Source organism: Passer montanus, unplaced genomic scaffold (genome assembly GCF_014805655.1).
Source record: "Passer montanus isolate IOZ18808 unplaced genomic scaffold, ASM1480565v1 scaffold6, whole genome shotgun sequence".
NCBI classification, from domain to species: Eukaryota; Metazoa; Chordata; class Aves; order Passeriformes; family Passeridae; genus Passer; species Passer montanus.
The window spans coordinates 9,218,782-9,233,808 of NW_024371037.1; the positions used below are offsets into that span (position 1 = coordinate 9,218,782).

The following is a 15,027-nucleotide window of genomic DNA, read 5'->3' on the forward strand; positions in this document are numbered from 1 at the left end:
GATTTCCTTGGAATGTAGTTCCTCCTTTTGTAAAGAGCCAAGTTGGCAAACCTGGCTGCAAGCACAGTTTTAGCTCAATTCCCTCAACTAGTCTCAGCACTTAGACTTGCTACTTTATGTTTTATGGTTATAACAGCTATCTACCTGAATTCTTGTATTGAAATGCAGAGCATATTTTGGAAGCCTTTCCTGTCTTGTAAAGCTAACAGCCTTCCATACTGTGATAATTAAAGGAATGGCATGGGTCATAAAAATGAAAAAGATTAAAAGGAGGATAGCCATGAGTAACCAAGACAGCATACAGATTTGATCTAAATGTTCTAACAGCAATTATGAATGATCTTGATGTGGGACATTTCTTGCAGTTTAATTGTCATTTGCTGCTAATGGTTCTTAGGAGTCCCTGAGATAACAACTCTTCACAGCCAAACATTAATCTGTTAAAAAAAAAAAAAGAAAAATTCTATATGTCAACAGATACAGATGGTAAAGTATATTATATATGACAACTGTACCAAAATAAGATGATAAGGTATGTTTTATTAGAATGGTATCAATGAATCTACATGCCCACCAAATTACCAAGTTTCATTTTAATGCCATAATAAATATAATAATATCAGCAACTAAAACCCAAGAAGTCCCTGAATTCTTCCAAGGTGTGGTACAAATACCTAGGATACTAAGCAAAATAAATTGGGCTGGCTCCATTCTTTCCTCTGGAAGAGCTGGCGGGACGGTGTCAGGCAGCAGCTTTCTGCTTGCTGGGCACACATAAAGCATGCCACTGTGTGCCATGACTTCACCCCTCTCAGTTAATACGTCTCCAAGAACCACAAGGCAAATTAGCAACCAAACTTATGGTCAAGGATTTCCAAAAGGTTGCTGATGCCTTGCTTGATACACAGCTCGTCAAGCTGAGATGTCATGGTCTAACTGTTCAGGGTCCCAGTGAGATCAGCACATCTGCATGACTGAGCTGGGCTCACAGATCTGGAGAACTGGCCCAAAGGCTGGAATGAGACCCTCAGCTCTCCTTTACTCAGCCTGCTGGGGATGGCTTATCCAGGGAAAGGAAAAACCAAGAAAAACCTCTGCTTGTGGACCTGTGTCAGCACTGTGCAGAGGACTTTTAAGTTGCCTCCAAGTCATCTCCTTGCATCTAGGAACTTTTGTGGGTTGAACTGGTTGATACTGTGCTTTGTCTGCATGTATACTTAGTGTTGGAAAGCAGACTGCACTCCCTCCATGCTCAAGCTGGCTCCACAATGTATAACCATGATTGTGTAATGCTGTGTTTGAGATAATCAGCCCTGCCAAACACAAACCACCTCTATGCAAAGCTTTGGTGGTCTTTGCCCCAAGTGAAAATGTGATGCAAACACTCAAAACAGCTACAAACAAAACTGAATTGGCTGTGTTTGTAAATTTGCTAGTGAAAGCAATGAGGTCTTTATTTATGCCCCAGCTTCATACATAATCTGATACCAAAGTTAATAACCTGATGGTCTACTTAGCTTCATAGCAGCTTTTTGATAATCAAACAGGAGCAATGTCAAGGATAGTGTTCATTTCCCATCTGTGTTTGGTTAGGAGGTTATGACCTTTTCTTTTTAATGCTGACCTCGCTTTTGTCACTGTAAGTTTATGTTATTGCAGTGCACTTTAACTGATGCCCTACTTTCACTCAGTTTAGAAAGGGAGTTAATGACGACTCATTGGCATGACCGCTGCCTCGCTGCGAACCTGTGATTCATGATCGCCTTCCAAGGACTTTACGGAATTGGCCTTCATAAATCCCGAAATGGCCTGGGACCAGCCTATCTGACATCCTGGCTCTCACCAGAGGCAACAGTGTCACAGCTGCAATCAGGAGAGTGGCTGATCTGTAGCAGCCTCAGCTCCCCTTTTTTTGGCAGATGTCCCTCAGCAAGGGTCCGTCAGGCACAGTTTTTATTTTGAAATATTGTGTTGACCTTCAGAAGATGCTGAAAAGCTCAATAGTTTGAAGAAGGAGTTCAAGGATGGCTGCGCACTCTGAGTTTTTTCATGCTAATGGGATCTTTTTTGTGTGCTTGTTTCTGAAAGGATTTTTCAGCTGGTTCATTTACTTTCTTTCAGCCTGCCCTCTCCCCTCATTTGAAGAGACCTGGGAAGCTTAAATGTGCAACTGTTGCTCCTCAGAGGTTCACATTTATACTGGGCCCAGAGCAAGGTTTTGGGCTTGTTCAGACCCTGGAATGCTTCTTTTGGAAACCTGGAGCCAGATAAGGAGTCTGTGAGATAAACAAAGAGGCTGTTTCCAAACTTCAAGAGGGTATTTACCTTTCTCATAGAGGTGAAATGAGGATAATGAATCCATTCTTACAAAACACCTCCAAAACACAGAAGGCTTTGTGCTGATAGCACTACAGGTATAGCACAGAAACACTGAGCTGTAGGATGGTGCCTGCAATAAACGGGCTGATTTAAAACCATGGTCCTCATCCCTGCATGAACAGGCTGGCCAAAGGTCTAAGGCCTTGGGACTGGCTCTGCTGCTTTTGCCCCCTGCCCTCTCTCTGCAGCCCCTGCCTGCACTCTCCTGCCCTTTTGTCATGACATCCAGCAATCTACCACTCCATGGCATTCCTCACTCTCCTCCTCCTCTTCCTGTCCTGGGGGAAGATGCAGAGGGTTGAATGTGAGTCCTCCTGGGCAAAGCTGTCCTGATGCTTTGGAGCCAAGCCAGCTGGGAGGAGGAGAGGGGATGGCGCGTGGTGCTGGAGCTGCCTGTCAGCAGCAGGACCTGTGCCTGGCTCCATCCTGTCTGGGCACTGCAAAGGAGCTTGGCTGGGAGCTGTAACCCAGCCAGGACTGAGAGGCTCTTACTGCTCTGTCTTCTCTTCCAGAACTCCAGCTCAGGTGAGATCCAGGGAATATTCAGCACAAAATGCTGACACTGGTTAATCTAAGCACCTGAGAGTTTTGTGGCCAGTGTTAGCTTTTTAGATCCCTTTGTTGGATTTGTGCCGTGAACTCACTCTAAACCCCATTTGAGATGCCAAAGCAGACTCTCTGGATTTTCCCCATAACATTAATCTTGTTTATCCAAAAGAAAAATAAAATGCCAGAGGTAAAATTGGAAATTGGTCTCTAAATGTATGTTTTAAATTTAGGACTTCATAGTGAAACAATTGCTCCTGAGTGTGATGTTTTACTAAACAGTTGATATTTGATTCAATATTTTGAGCGCTGAACAAAGGTCACTATCATTTAGCAGGAACATTTTCTTTCACATCCCTCCTCCTACTAAAATATTCAAATTATATTGTATTAATTATTAGCACCATGCGTGTTGTGTTCAGACAAAAATATGGACTACTTATGATTAATAATTACTCACTTAAGCATTTTAAATTTGAAGAAGATACAGATGTTTGGGGTGAGGATGGACAGATCTCAACTCTTCTACACCTCGCTTTCACCCAAAAGCCTGGTTTTGGACCTAAGCTAGGGCAGGATAAGCTACATTCCTTCACTGTGAAGCCATCATCTTTTCCAAGACTTGACTGCACAGGCTCTGTGCAATCATTACTCTCATTGATTCCTGTGATAGTTGAGCTGACTAAGGACTAGAGAACAGGGTGCTTAAGACAGGCTGAAAGACAGATCAGTTGGCAATGACAGAATCTCAATACTATCTCATTTAAAATGAGCAATAGATGATAGAGGGTAAATACTGAAATGTAGAAGACGTAACAGGAATAGTAGGTGCAGAACAGTAAATCTTTAAAATCTTATATATTGTTAATGAAGATAATAATTACTCTTTACAGAAAGGCTGAATTAACCAACGCTGCATTTCTAAGTAACTAGCTAATGGACACAGGCATTACCATAAGTCGTTGAAATCCCTATAAACCACGAGTAGTCAAATATTTGACTGATGGGCTTTTACCCCTGTTAATAGCATGTGATGGTGGTCTCAGTAAATAACATAACTTTAGATTTCCCTCTTGCAGCTGGGAAAGGGGGACTTTCTTATTTTTAAGCCACCTCTTATTGCTCCTTGCTGCTTCCTGAAAGGCTTTTTATACTGTGAAAACAATTCACTGGTTGTTACCTTACTTTGGGCCCTGCAGGGGATTTTGGGTGCACAGACTCTGCTCAGATAAGCAGGGACCTCTCCCACTGCAGCCAGAGGAATTTTTAAGCCATTCCAGTTTACCTGCTCAGCTTGTGTTTCACTGACAAGAGAATTGTGGCATTATTTGCATAAAAGAAGTTCTTTCAAAGTATGTTACATGAAAACTTCTCAGTTTGAAAACAAACAAACAAAAATGCAACTTGGCCATCTTCAGGAAGCAGCAAAGTTTTATCTGAGCTCTACCCCTGCTGATTTTATCATGGCACCTTACATCTGAAGAAAAGCAAATACATAGTTATTTTTGTAAATGTGTTTTCAGAAGAAAGGAAAAACTCCACAGACCTGGAAAACAGGCCTTCTAACTGAAAATGACCACTCAAGGTATTTTCCTTTTTTTTTTTTTTTTTTTTTAACTCTGCATGAAAATCATAGGCTTCAGTTCTGCAATTAGAATGTCATTAATGATTTTTGTGATTTCATGTACACTTGTGCTGACTTTACTTACCTTCTGTCTGGCTCCCACCTCTCTCAACTTCTATTAGCATGCTCTGCATTCACAACACTTCCCCTCATGTAGCCTTCCACAGTCACCCAGGGAAATAAAAAAGGTGACTGTTGTTGGTTAAGTCTTTTTGAATACAACCAGGAGAAGGAGAGAATCATCCCTTTCTCACAAATGGACATGCCTTGCAATCCCTCTCTTTTGTATACATAAGGTCAGGATAAAAAGAGCAAAAATCAAATGTAATCTGATAGAAATAATAACTGAATTCTATGGGATTTAATGGAAGATAAAATGTAATGAGATTTTAACATGCAGTTCTGAAGCACAAACAGATTGAATATTAAATTTCATAGGATAATTCAGAAGCTTATAGTAAGGTTCCCATGCTAGATTCAATAGGATTTTCCCATTGTGGAAATTTATGGTGGAGAGTTGACAAGGTCTTGAAAATGTCACAGGAGAGGACATTCCCAGAAAAGGAGCTATTTAATCCTCTGAGAAGGGAAAAGGACACAGTGAAATGTTGCCACCATGTCATGTACTCTGGTAATTTGTTTGTAAGGCCAGCGTTTGCAATACCAGGCAAAACAGACATTTGGGAATTTCAGATTCTGACTGCAATAGGCTTAATATACCCTAAATACTAGGAAATGAAGAAATCAAAGTAAAGCATAAAAACACAGTGCACATCAGGTCCTCTGTTTTCAACTCTTGCATAGTTTGCACTGAAGATGATAGAACTTACACCCTGACTTTAACTAAAGGCACCTACATCCTGACTGGGGAAACACCCCCATTTACTATTTGAAAGTGCTCAAATACACACAGTGATAAAACTCATTATCATGCAGCACTCCATCCTTGAACATGTATAGGAAGGCAAAAGCAAAGCCTTCAAAGTTTTCATTCATCAAAGTTTTCTTTTCCTTCATCAGAAGACTTAAACAACAGTTAAGATAGTTTTCAATCATCTGCTGCAAGCTAAATTGCATCTTCAAACATGAACAACATTTTCCACTCATCTAAATGGATGGTAAATACATTTTTAGGGTGAAATTTGGATTATTTTCTCTGATGCAGAAGTGCTTTATCACACACACAGGGATCTCCACATTGGCTCACTGCTTACTGGAGCCTATTACTCTTTGCATTCTACCTCCTCTTTAAAAGATTATTAATATTGCAATTATATATATATATTTGTACTTCAGCTTTGGGCATTTGTAAGAATGATATTGAATACTGAGTATTAACAAGGAACATTTTCCCTCAGGAAAAATATTGGCCTCTAATCCAAACAGCAAAAGCAATAAACCTAAAGAGTTTAAGAAAAGGTTTTACAAGACAGTAATGTGTAACATGTAAAATTAGTACCCTCTCTCTAGAAATAGACAGAAAAACTGAATATAATTAAATTAACTTATTTAACATTTTCAGTGACATCAGGAGAGGGCAATTAATCAACTTTTATCATTAATTCAAATACCAACACCTCCCATTGTCTCCAGCAAAGCTGCCTTGCTCTCTTTTATCCAGCTTTCTCAGACCTAACAGAATCTGATCTATTTGGATGAGAAGACACATGGAAGTATATATAATAATACCCATATAATAACACCCCTAACAGATATCAGGATAAATAATAGCAATAGATAAAAGGATATGGAATTCCCATAACAGAAATCCTAATACAATTTTGAATGTAGAACAGTCTCAAAGATGGACAACAATCCAAGTCTGAGTTACCCCAGAATATATCTAAGACAAATGAAGCTTGTGGAGTTGTTTTAGTTTGTTCTTTATAGTCATGCTTTGGGTCAATCCACAGATTTGGGACTTTTCTCTGGGCCAGCCTGGAATGCTGGGCTTACTTGGAAACTTGCTACTTTATCCTCACAGGATCATCCACAATGCGGGTGTGTAGCGGGGAGAAGCAAACCCCAATGTCTTAATTAATATCTCTGATGGTCCTAAAATTCTGGTGATTTAGTTTGGGTCAACCAACCCAAAACGCACTCTTATTTATGATACAGCTAAAGACAAAACAATAAAAAGCCATGTATGTCTCTAGGCATTTACATGGCACAATAGACCTCTATCAGTCTTGAAATTTCACTAGCTAGATTAGTTTCAAAACAAAGTAAAAGAAAGGTGAGATTGAGCATCCAGCTCAAACAAACTAAAAAATAAACAGAGAAACAAAAGAAACATTAAGTTAAGAAACATTAAATAAGTGAGTTTGGAATTCTAACTCTAGATGATAATTGCTTTCATCTAACTTATTAAACATGCTCAGAAAGAATTTTTTTCCACAAAATTTAGATGAAAGTAGATGGTTCCTGCAGGACTTAACAATTTGTACAACTATTAATGAGAAAAATTTTGTGTCAAAACAGATACATCAACTTTCTATTAAAGTCAGAGAAGAGGAAATCCATTTTTCAAATATGGTACAGACACACAGAGAAGGAGAGCTAAATTGAGTGTCCATGAAGAGTCAGTGACAAAACTCCCAGGGACAACAATGAGGCCACAATCTTGCTCAGGGTTCTTACCAGAAAAGCGGCACAACCACAAAAACAGGTAAAAAAAGCCATTTTCCTAAGACCCACATGTGTTGTTGGAGGCCTGAGTGTTTGTGGTGGGTGATAAAGGGATGGAATTCAGCTGAGGGCATGCTCTGCCAGATGTGGGCAGGGGTAGCGGCCGGCAAAGCTGGGGCTGGGTGTGGACATCCCACACCAGGGCCATGTGGCTCTCAGCCCTAACAAATGCTCAGTGTAATCAGTCCATTAGTCCAGGTTTCTCCCAGTCCCAGACAGTTGTTTAAAATGAGCATTATTTGAAGCAAACCAGAAACCTTAACACTGTATTTCATAAATAACTGTAACTTTACTCCCTAAATTCATGGTGGTCCAGCCTTGTTATCATTGTAGGCAAAATGCCTTTCTGACTCTCACCACCTCTACCCCTGAAGGAGGTACAGCTATGGCAGGTAGGGTGCAAGGGCACACCACAAGGTCACAAATCTACACGCCCCAGACACCAAGAGGCAAGAGTACTGTATGTGCTGTATTTTTGGTCAGCTACCGATATCTCAACAGCTGAAAACCCTTCAGGTATTACATGCCATCCCCTGCAGTAGGGCTACCACCTGGAGGCCACCTGCTGGCCTGGTCTTTCTAAAGAGAAGCAGAGAATTTTATGTGACTGTTCAGTCACAACCAAAGCTGCAATTCTAGCTATTTTATAAAATAAATTATATATTTGGCAAATTTCATATCCTATGCTGAAATAAAATCTGGCTGAAGCAAAAAACATCCTGTGTGGGAAGTGAACAACTTACATAGCATAAAATTGTCAATAAAAATTAATTACTTGTTGCTTAAATCTAGCTGTCTCTGTAAGTGTGCCTCCTCAATTAACTGAGTCTGCTTGTAGAAGTGTAACTGAGAGGCCCCTGTGCTTCATCATCAACTCCAGAACCATGCTATTTTGAAAATAAAAGACCTGTATCCTGTCCAAAAAATAAACTCTGGAGGTGACTTGCTGTGTTGCCATTTTGGATTACAAAAAAATACTCAGCCAACACACAGGGGAAGGCTTAATTCCAGCAAACACACACATAAACAGGAAACCTCTCTCCAGTCAGAAGGTATTTTTCCTTCGTACAATGGGGTTCAAAGATGTGTCATCATATAGTTTAAAACAATTACTAAGGAACCTTACCATTTCCAATAGTTTAGGAATAGAGTTGGCTTCCACAGTTGAAAGCCTGTCTGAACTTGCATGGGAAGCACACAAACACTAACAAATATATGCTAGCTTAGGCCAGTGCAGAATTTTTAATCAATAAGCATGTCAAACTGGGGGACAGGGAGGGGAGGGAATCAATTTTCAGAAGGCAAATGGTAACAACTGTAGATTTAATCAAATTGCAGATGCAATCCCTTACTATTCTCAATATTTTTGAAAGAAAGTAGCTCCATGGCAAAGAATGAATTTCAATAAATGTCACATATTTAGGTTTATTGCTGAACTTTTAAATTTATCAAGCTAGGTCACTGATCCCTCACAGAAATGGTAACCATACATGTCAAAAAGATTTTGAAACTGTTTATCTGGATAAACATAAAAATGAAGGAACTGCAGTAAAGGAAAGAAACTTACCTAAAAAATTGTTACTTTTGTATGATTACAGGAAAAAAAGATACACCCGTGTGACCCTTCAATGTGAGGGTAATGCTGCAAGGTACACAACGAGGGGGATAGCTATCAAATACCATGGTGATGGCCATGGTGTGAACACTTGAGCAAAATGAAAATCTTCTGAAAGCATTTGGCAATTTTCTTTCCCCATGCATTTGTAATCAAATTTATCATGAATTCAAACACGAACCTTTTGCTGCCTTCCACGCAAAAGGACAATTGCATGTTAATTTTCTTGGGACAAGCAGAAGAGACTATCAGAGCTGTAAGATGCACAGAAAAAGCAGCATTTCGCTTAAGAATTTTAAGCTTATTAAACTCTTCAGCACTGCAGAAACTCTTCTGTTATTGACAACTGCTTGAAAAATTAAATGTTCTGGAGCACTTGCTTCCCTGGAGACTGGCGTGCTGGGAAGAGAGGCAGAGGAGAGGTTTCAGACCATTCACTGCTCCTGTTGCACCACACACACTCTTGTGCCTGGCTTGTGCACACAGCCTCTCCTTAAAATACAAGCATTATAAAATACTTAAAATTTGAGGGTTATAAGTCCCTCAAATTATTTATCTCCATTTCTATTTTCCACTCCCATATTTGGTTTACTCAATTGCAACTAATTCAATGAAAGTCCATCTGAACCAAGAGGACTCGGTCTCCATCCAGCCACATCAAGTGACAGAAAAAAATCACAGCGTGACTAAAAAGTCCCAGAACAGATCAAAAACCATGGCAATCTACTTGGGAACACTGTTTGCTTCAAAGGAGTTATATCCTGGACTAATGTGGTCTGATAACTTTACCTCTCCTTTTTCTTATGTTTAAAATTGGAAAGAAAAAATACATTATCTTCTTGTACAACATCATAGTTTTCCTCAAGGCAAATAGCTTGGCAATTTGCTAGATTTGTTAATGCTAGAGGAAACAAGTTAGCACACATACCATGTGTTTGAATGCCTTTGGAAATTAGATTGAAACACTGATTTGATTTCCTAAAAGGTATCTTAAACAAGGCAAGGTTAGAGATTTGGAGAGTAATGAGAATTTGTGTGACTTCAAACAGCTCTACATAAAACAGACCTGATATTCTGGGGGGAAAAAGGTCACCTAATTATTCGTTTCCTGAAGGCCCTGTCTATACTACATTTCCCCTGGGTAAGGAAACTGATTTAAAAATGGCTTCTGCTAACATGTTTGCATCAGTCGCTATGTATGCGACAGAGATTTTTAAAGCCACTGCCAAGAAAAACACATGATTTTTGTAAAAGAACAACAGAAACCTCCTCATCTTGGCTGTAGCAAAAAGATGCCATCCTCAGAGTCCTGCATGGAGCTGTGGCCCTGACTCCTTGGTGATGGCATGCTGCTTGGGGCAATGTGGCATGACCACCAGTGGTGCATTGCACGGGTTTAATTACCAAATACAACCTTTGCAGAGGAAGCAAAATCACCAACTGTGGCCACAGCAGAGAAGATGCACATGCTGATGGTTCATCTGAGGGTAACAGCCTAATGAAACATGAAGTTGTGCCACCAGCTCAAAGGACAGACAGCAAGGTAGCAACAGGGAGGTAGAAAGCCTGGACATCATGGTTTCATGGGAGCCTACCACAAATCTGGTGTTGCCACCCAAAATCCTAGCAGGGTGTGTTTGAAGTGTCACACACTGCACACATTCCTTCTGCTTTGCACCAAACAGATCCTTGTAAGCCCCTACTGAATTTTGTGTTTCTGTAGTTTCAGAGAATGCTCTTCAGCTACCCTATTCTTTTCTTGTTCAAGAAATGATGTGTAGTGCTGAGAGAGCCCAAGCAGGATTTCCCTTACACTAGATATTTCACAAACACAGATGGAGATGGAGGACCTCTCCTTGCTTTCTGCCTGAAGCAAATAAAGTCTAGACACATGCCCACCACAAAGCAATCATGGCACAAAGCAGATCACCCAGTGCTCTGTGACTCCCACTGCTGCAGCTCTGCCTCTCTGGCTACCCCAGCACAGCGTGCTGCCGGCATCAGGTTCCCTTTGTGGCTGTGAAGGCAAGACTGCTGCTCTTACACTGCAGCCAGCTGTGCCAGCTAGTCTCTGGAGTCCTGGAAGCCAGATTTGGGAGGCAGCAAGCTTTGAATTTCTCCTCTGAATTGAAAAATACAGAGCAGACATTTGCAGATGATAGAAGAATAAGAGTAGGCAGGTTGCCCCCTTTGATTGCACTGGACAAGCAAGAGGAGATTACAGGTCATCAGCTAAGGTACCAGAAAACCAGAAATGCAGGAGAATCAGGATGGGAAAGGCAGTACTGGGAAGACAACACTTGGTATTAGCTTTGCTTTCATGAGCTTTTCATTGAACCTCTGCTGAATTTTGGCTTTCTGGCTGCCTTGCCCTGACTCAGTGAGCTCCCATCCATCTATGGATGCACTGTCATCTACACTTGAGCAAATAACACATCCATGAACCCCTCCCCAGCCACAATACGCGCACTTTATCTTACCAATAAAGAACTGCTATGCAGTGGTTAACCTCTGATGAGAAGGGGGGAAAGGAAAAAAAAGAGGAAAAAAGGGAAAAAAGAAAAAAAAGAACAAAAAAAGAAAAAGGGAGCAAAAGAAGAAAAAAAAAGAGAGAATCCTTATAGGATAATAAAGACAATTCATTCCCTCTCCACCAAAAAGGCACAGAAGTTGACTCTCCCTTCTCTAAATAGCAAGATGAACATTTTACAAAATATCCCAGTTTCCAAATGATTCCGTTTGTATTAAAAGACAGAAAAAGAATCATACAGTGCTGAAGAAGGATTAGGGCACAAAGAACAAGCGATACAGTCATTCTCCAAGTTACTTTGTTTTCAACATGCAGCTCCTGCCAAAGGCTAGCTTTTTGCTCTTGCAGTGTATGATCTGTAAACATTTAACCAGCTCTCTGAGAAACATGTGAGACACTTTATCTTGCCTGATTATGAATCCAAACCTCTCAGATCTAAAATAAAAAGACAACAAAAAAGAGACACCATCCTCTTTTTGCAGCTGGACAATGAAAAAAGCACCTGTGGGATGAAAGCAAATGAACTACCACACAGGGCATAGGTTCTTCGGGAAAAGCATGCACTGCAGCTTGAATAAACCTCCTACAGGTTACAAACGCACAGTTTGCTAAACAACACTGGTATTTGATTATTAATCCCTATTGATGTATGCGCAAAACTTCCAATTTCTAAGGAGTGCATTCAGTTTTAAAAAGCCTAAGACCAGAGAATTTAATGCTGACATGGAAACAGTGGTGGAATGCCATTATATGAGCCCTTTGCCATTTGTTTACCGTTCGCAGCAAATTCTGCTTTTAAAAATGGGAAAAAACCCCAAAACAAACCCCAACAACAACAACAACAAAAAGGCCATACCGCAAGGAAAACTGTGAACGCCGCGCAACCATAAAGTACACATCCCCAACTTGGGGAATCCCGCGGGCTCACCCTGCGCCGCACGGCAGGCGGTCGGACCGGCCACCACCAGCGCGGAGCCGCGGTCTCTCTCCGAGCTGGAACTTCCAGGCTGCGCTGCCGGACGCTGCCCCGCGCTCCTGCCGCGCCGCAGAGCGGGAGGGGCAGCGGCTCGGCGGCGGCCAAGGGGCGCTGCCGGCAGCATCCCGGGAAGCGCTGCCCGGGAAGCGCTGCCCTGCCCCGCGGAGCCTGCCCCGCCCGTACCCGGTCCCGGCGCCCACCGTGCGGAGCCCGGCCGGGGCAGGGGCCGGCACCCCTGGGCTTGTCCTGAGACCCCCCCTAGGCTGTGTAGTAGCGAACAAATTTAGCACATATTGCACTATCATGGTGCTGAGTGTGCTTTAAATGTCTATCCACATGTAATTCAAACAAATGACCTCAGTTTATATAGACTATCAAGTAGCTATCTTCCCCCATATGTGCTTCCTACAGGGTACTAAACTGCACAGGTTGGGGTTTCTCCCTCACAAGGTTAGCAAAGCAGATGATGACTTCATCTTTCAGAGGCGCTGAGAAACTGAGTCACTCAGCAATACTGCCTGTGCAGTGTACACTTGTGGAGCTGCTGAGAGACTGTGAGTCTCAACACTGGGGCATGCAGCAAAGGATCCATCTTTTTTTTCTGGTAACAAGTTTCAGCAGCTACTGATTTAAACCAGATTTTAAGTGAAAGGCTCCATATTCCAATAGAAGTTACTGGAGACATCTATTTTGCCTTTGCTTGCTTCCTTTTTTGGCCCCAACTCTGCTCCCCTTAATCATACCATTTAAACTGATGAATGCTTTTCGTGAGTGAAGTACAAGGAACTGTAAGAAACACTGCCCAGTTTCATGATTAACCATGGGAAAAATGTCAGACCTTACATCAAAACATTCTGTAAGGAAAATTAAATATTGTATGTATTTGTTTTAGGCCTTGGATGTCACCAGGATGTGTACAAAGACAAAGCTGTACAACAGAACAAAACGTTTTAAAAAAGCAGTTAGCCACCCTTCTGCTAGTCTTTCACAATTTATCTGTCCCCTCTTTCCTATGGACTTGCTGACATCTAACCTAGCTATAAGCTGATTCTATGCAAAAACAGATGTGTGATTGAGGGCAGCCTGCCCCCCAGCTTCCCCTCATGAGGAAGTTGTAACTGCAATGAGGTCTCCCCTCAGTCTCTTCTTCAGGTTGAAGAGACCAAGTGACCTCAGCCACTCCTCACACAGCTTCCCCTCAAGGCTCTTCACCATCTTCATTGCCCTACTTTGGACACTCTCTAGCAGCTTTATATTTTCCTTACATTGTAGTGCCCAAAACTGCCTCCAGCACTGGAGGTGAGGCTGCCCCAGTGCAGAGCAGAGCAGAGCAGGACGATCCCCTCCCTCGCCTGGCTGGTGATGCCCCCCAGGACATGGCTGGTCTTCTTGGCTGCCAGGGCACTGCTGACTCAAATTCAGTTTGCCATCAACCAGGAACCCTGGCTCCCTTTCCACAGTGCTGGTCTCCAACTTCTTGTTCCCCAGTCTGTCCATACATCCAGTGTTGTCCCATCCCAGGTGCAGAATTCAGCACTTGTCTCTGTTAAACTTCACGACTGATGTAATCTCATTTCTTTCAAGTGTCTGGAAATCTGTCCATTTACTTCAATAACCTTTATTTCAATTAATACTCAGCAACAGTTAGAAAAGGAAGACAGTGCCAGCCCCCACTCAGGGAAAAGCATGGCTACAATTAGACTGTACTGCTTGCTGGGCTTCAATTAGTGATCAGTCAGTCATTGTGCCTCCATACAGCCACACCAGATTTGGAAGAATCTGCCTTAAGGGTTTTGAAAGAAAGTGATAAAAAGATTTAAATCCGGAGTTCATCCTAAGGACAGCCCCTCATATTATCTGTTCTCAGGCTGCTCCTGAGTTCGCTGTGCACCTGCCTGGGCTGAGCAGCCAGCGCCCAGGCTGTTATCAGTGGGACAGCCTGTGCTATTCTAAAGCTAACAAATGGATTGTCACTAACATAAAAAGGAGAAACAGATGTTTCCTTTCCATTTCGACCATGCTGATGCCATGTTATTTTAGGTTAGTTTTATGAGACAGTGACACTGCACTGAGGCTTTGATAATCATCTGATACTCCTTTCATCATGCTTGCAATGATATGTGTGCACCATGAACAATTTCTCAGAGGCTTGAAGTACCTTTAAGGTGCAGTTATGGGTGAAAAAGAAACTGTGACTTTCTTAGTCACCATCCTGGCCTCTTTATAGGTTTTCCTAATCTCTCTCTCTCCTGTCCAAAAGGAGCTGGTCCTCTTCAGTCTGGCATAAGATGGTGTGACACATTTTAGAAAGCTGACGGCACTGGAAAAAACAATTCAAAAGTGTGAAGGAGGGTCTGTGAGGGTGTTCAGTAAGAGAACTGGAACACACTAGGAAGTGTATTGGAACATGCTTTCCAGCCCTGACGTGTTTTGAGATAGGAAGCTGATGAGCAAACCCTATCACATTTCCAAGAATACAAACACAGAGTTAGAAAAATGAATTGCCAGGCTATATTGAAGTTAAACTTTCAAGTGTAAACATGAGGAATGAAACCACAGGATGATTTCTGTGTGCTGGCAGTAGTGCATTTCAACACACTAAAATGTCCACTTCGATTTTATGGGTTTCATTGTGACTTCTGTTCACAACCTGAGAGATTATTTATCAT

The 15,027-nt window shown here is 41.8% G+C and overlaps 1 protein-coding gene across 2 annotated transcripts in view; it reads right to left on the minus strand.

Annotated features, from left to right (window-relative positions):
• MET (MET proto-oncogene, receptor tyrosine kinase) overlaps positions 1-12,583 on the minus strand; it is an 86,621-nt gene extending 74,038 nt beyond the window's left edge. The window contains exon 1 of one of the 2 annotated variants that reach the window (XM_039726914.1): positions 12,239-12,583. The gene's annotated coding sequence lies outside the window, so the exon portion shown is untranslated. The remainder of the gene's footprint in view (positions 1-12,238) is intronic. The other variant, XM_039726913.1, reaches the window with a different exon arrangement.
• Between the last annotated feature and the right edge of the window lie 2,444 nt (positions 12,584-15,027).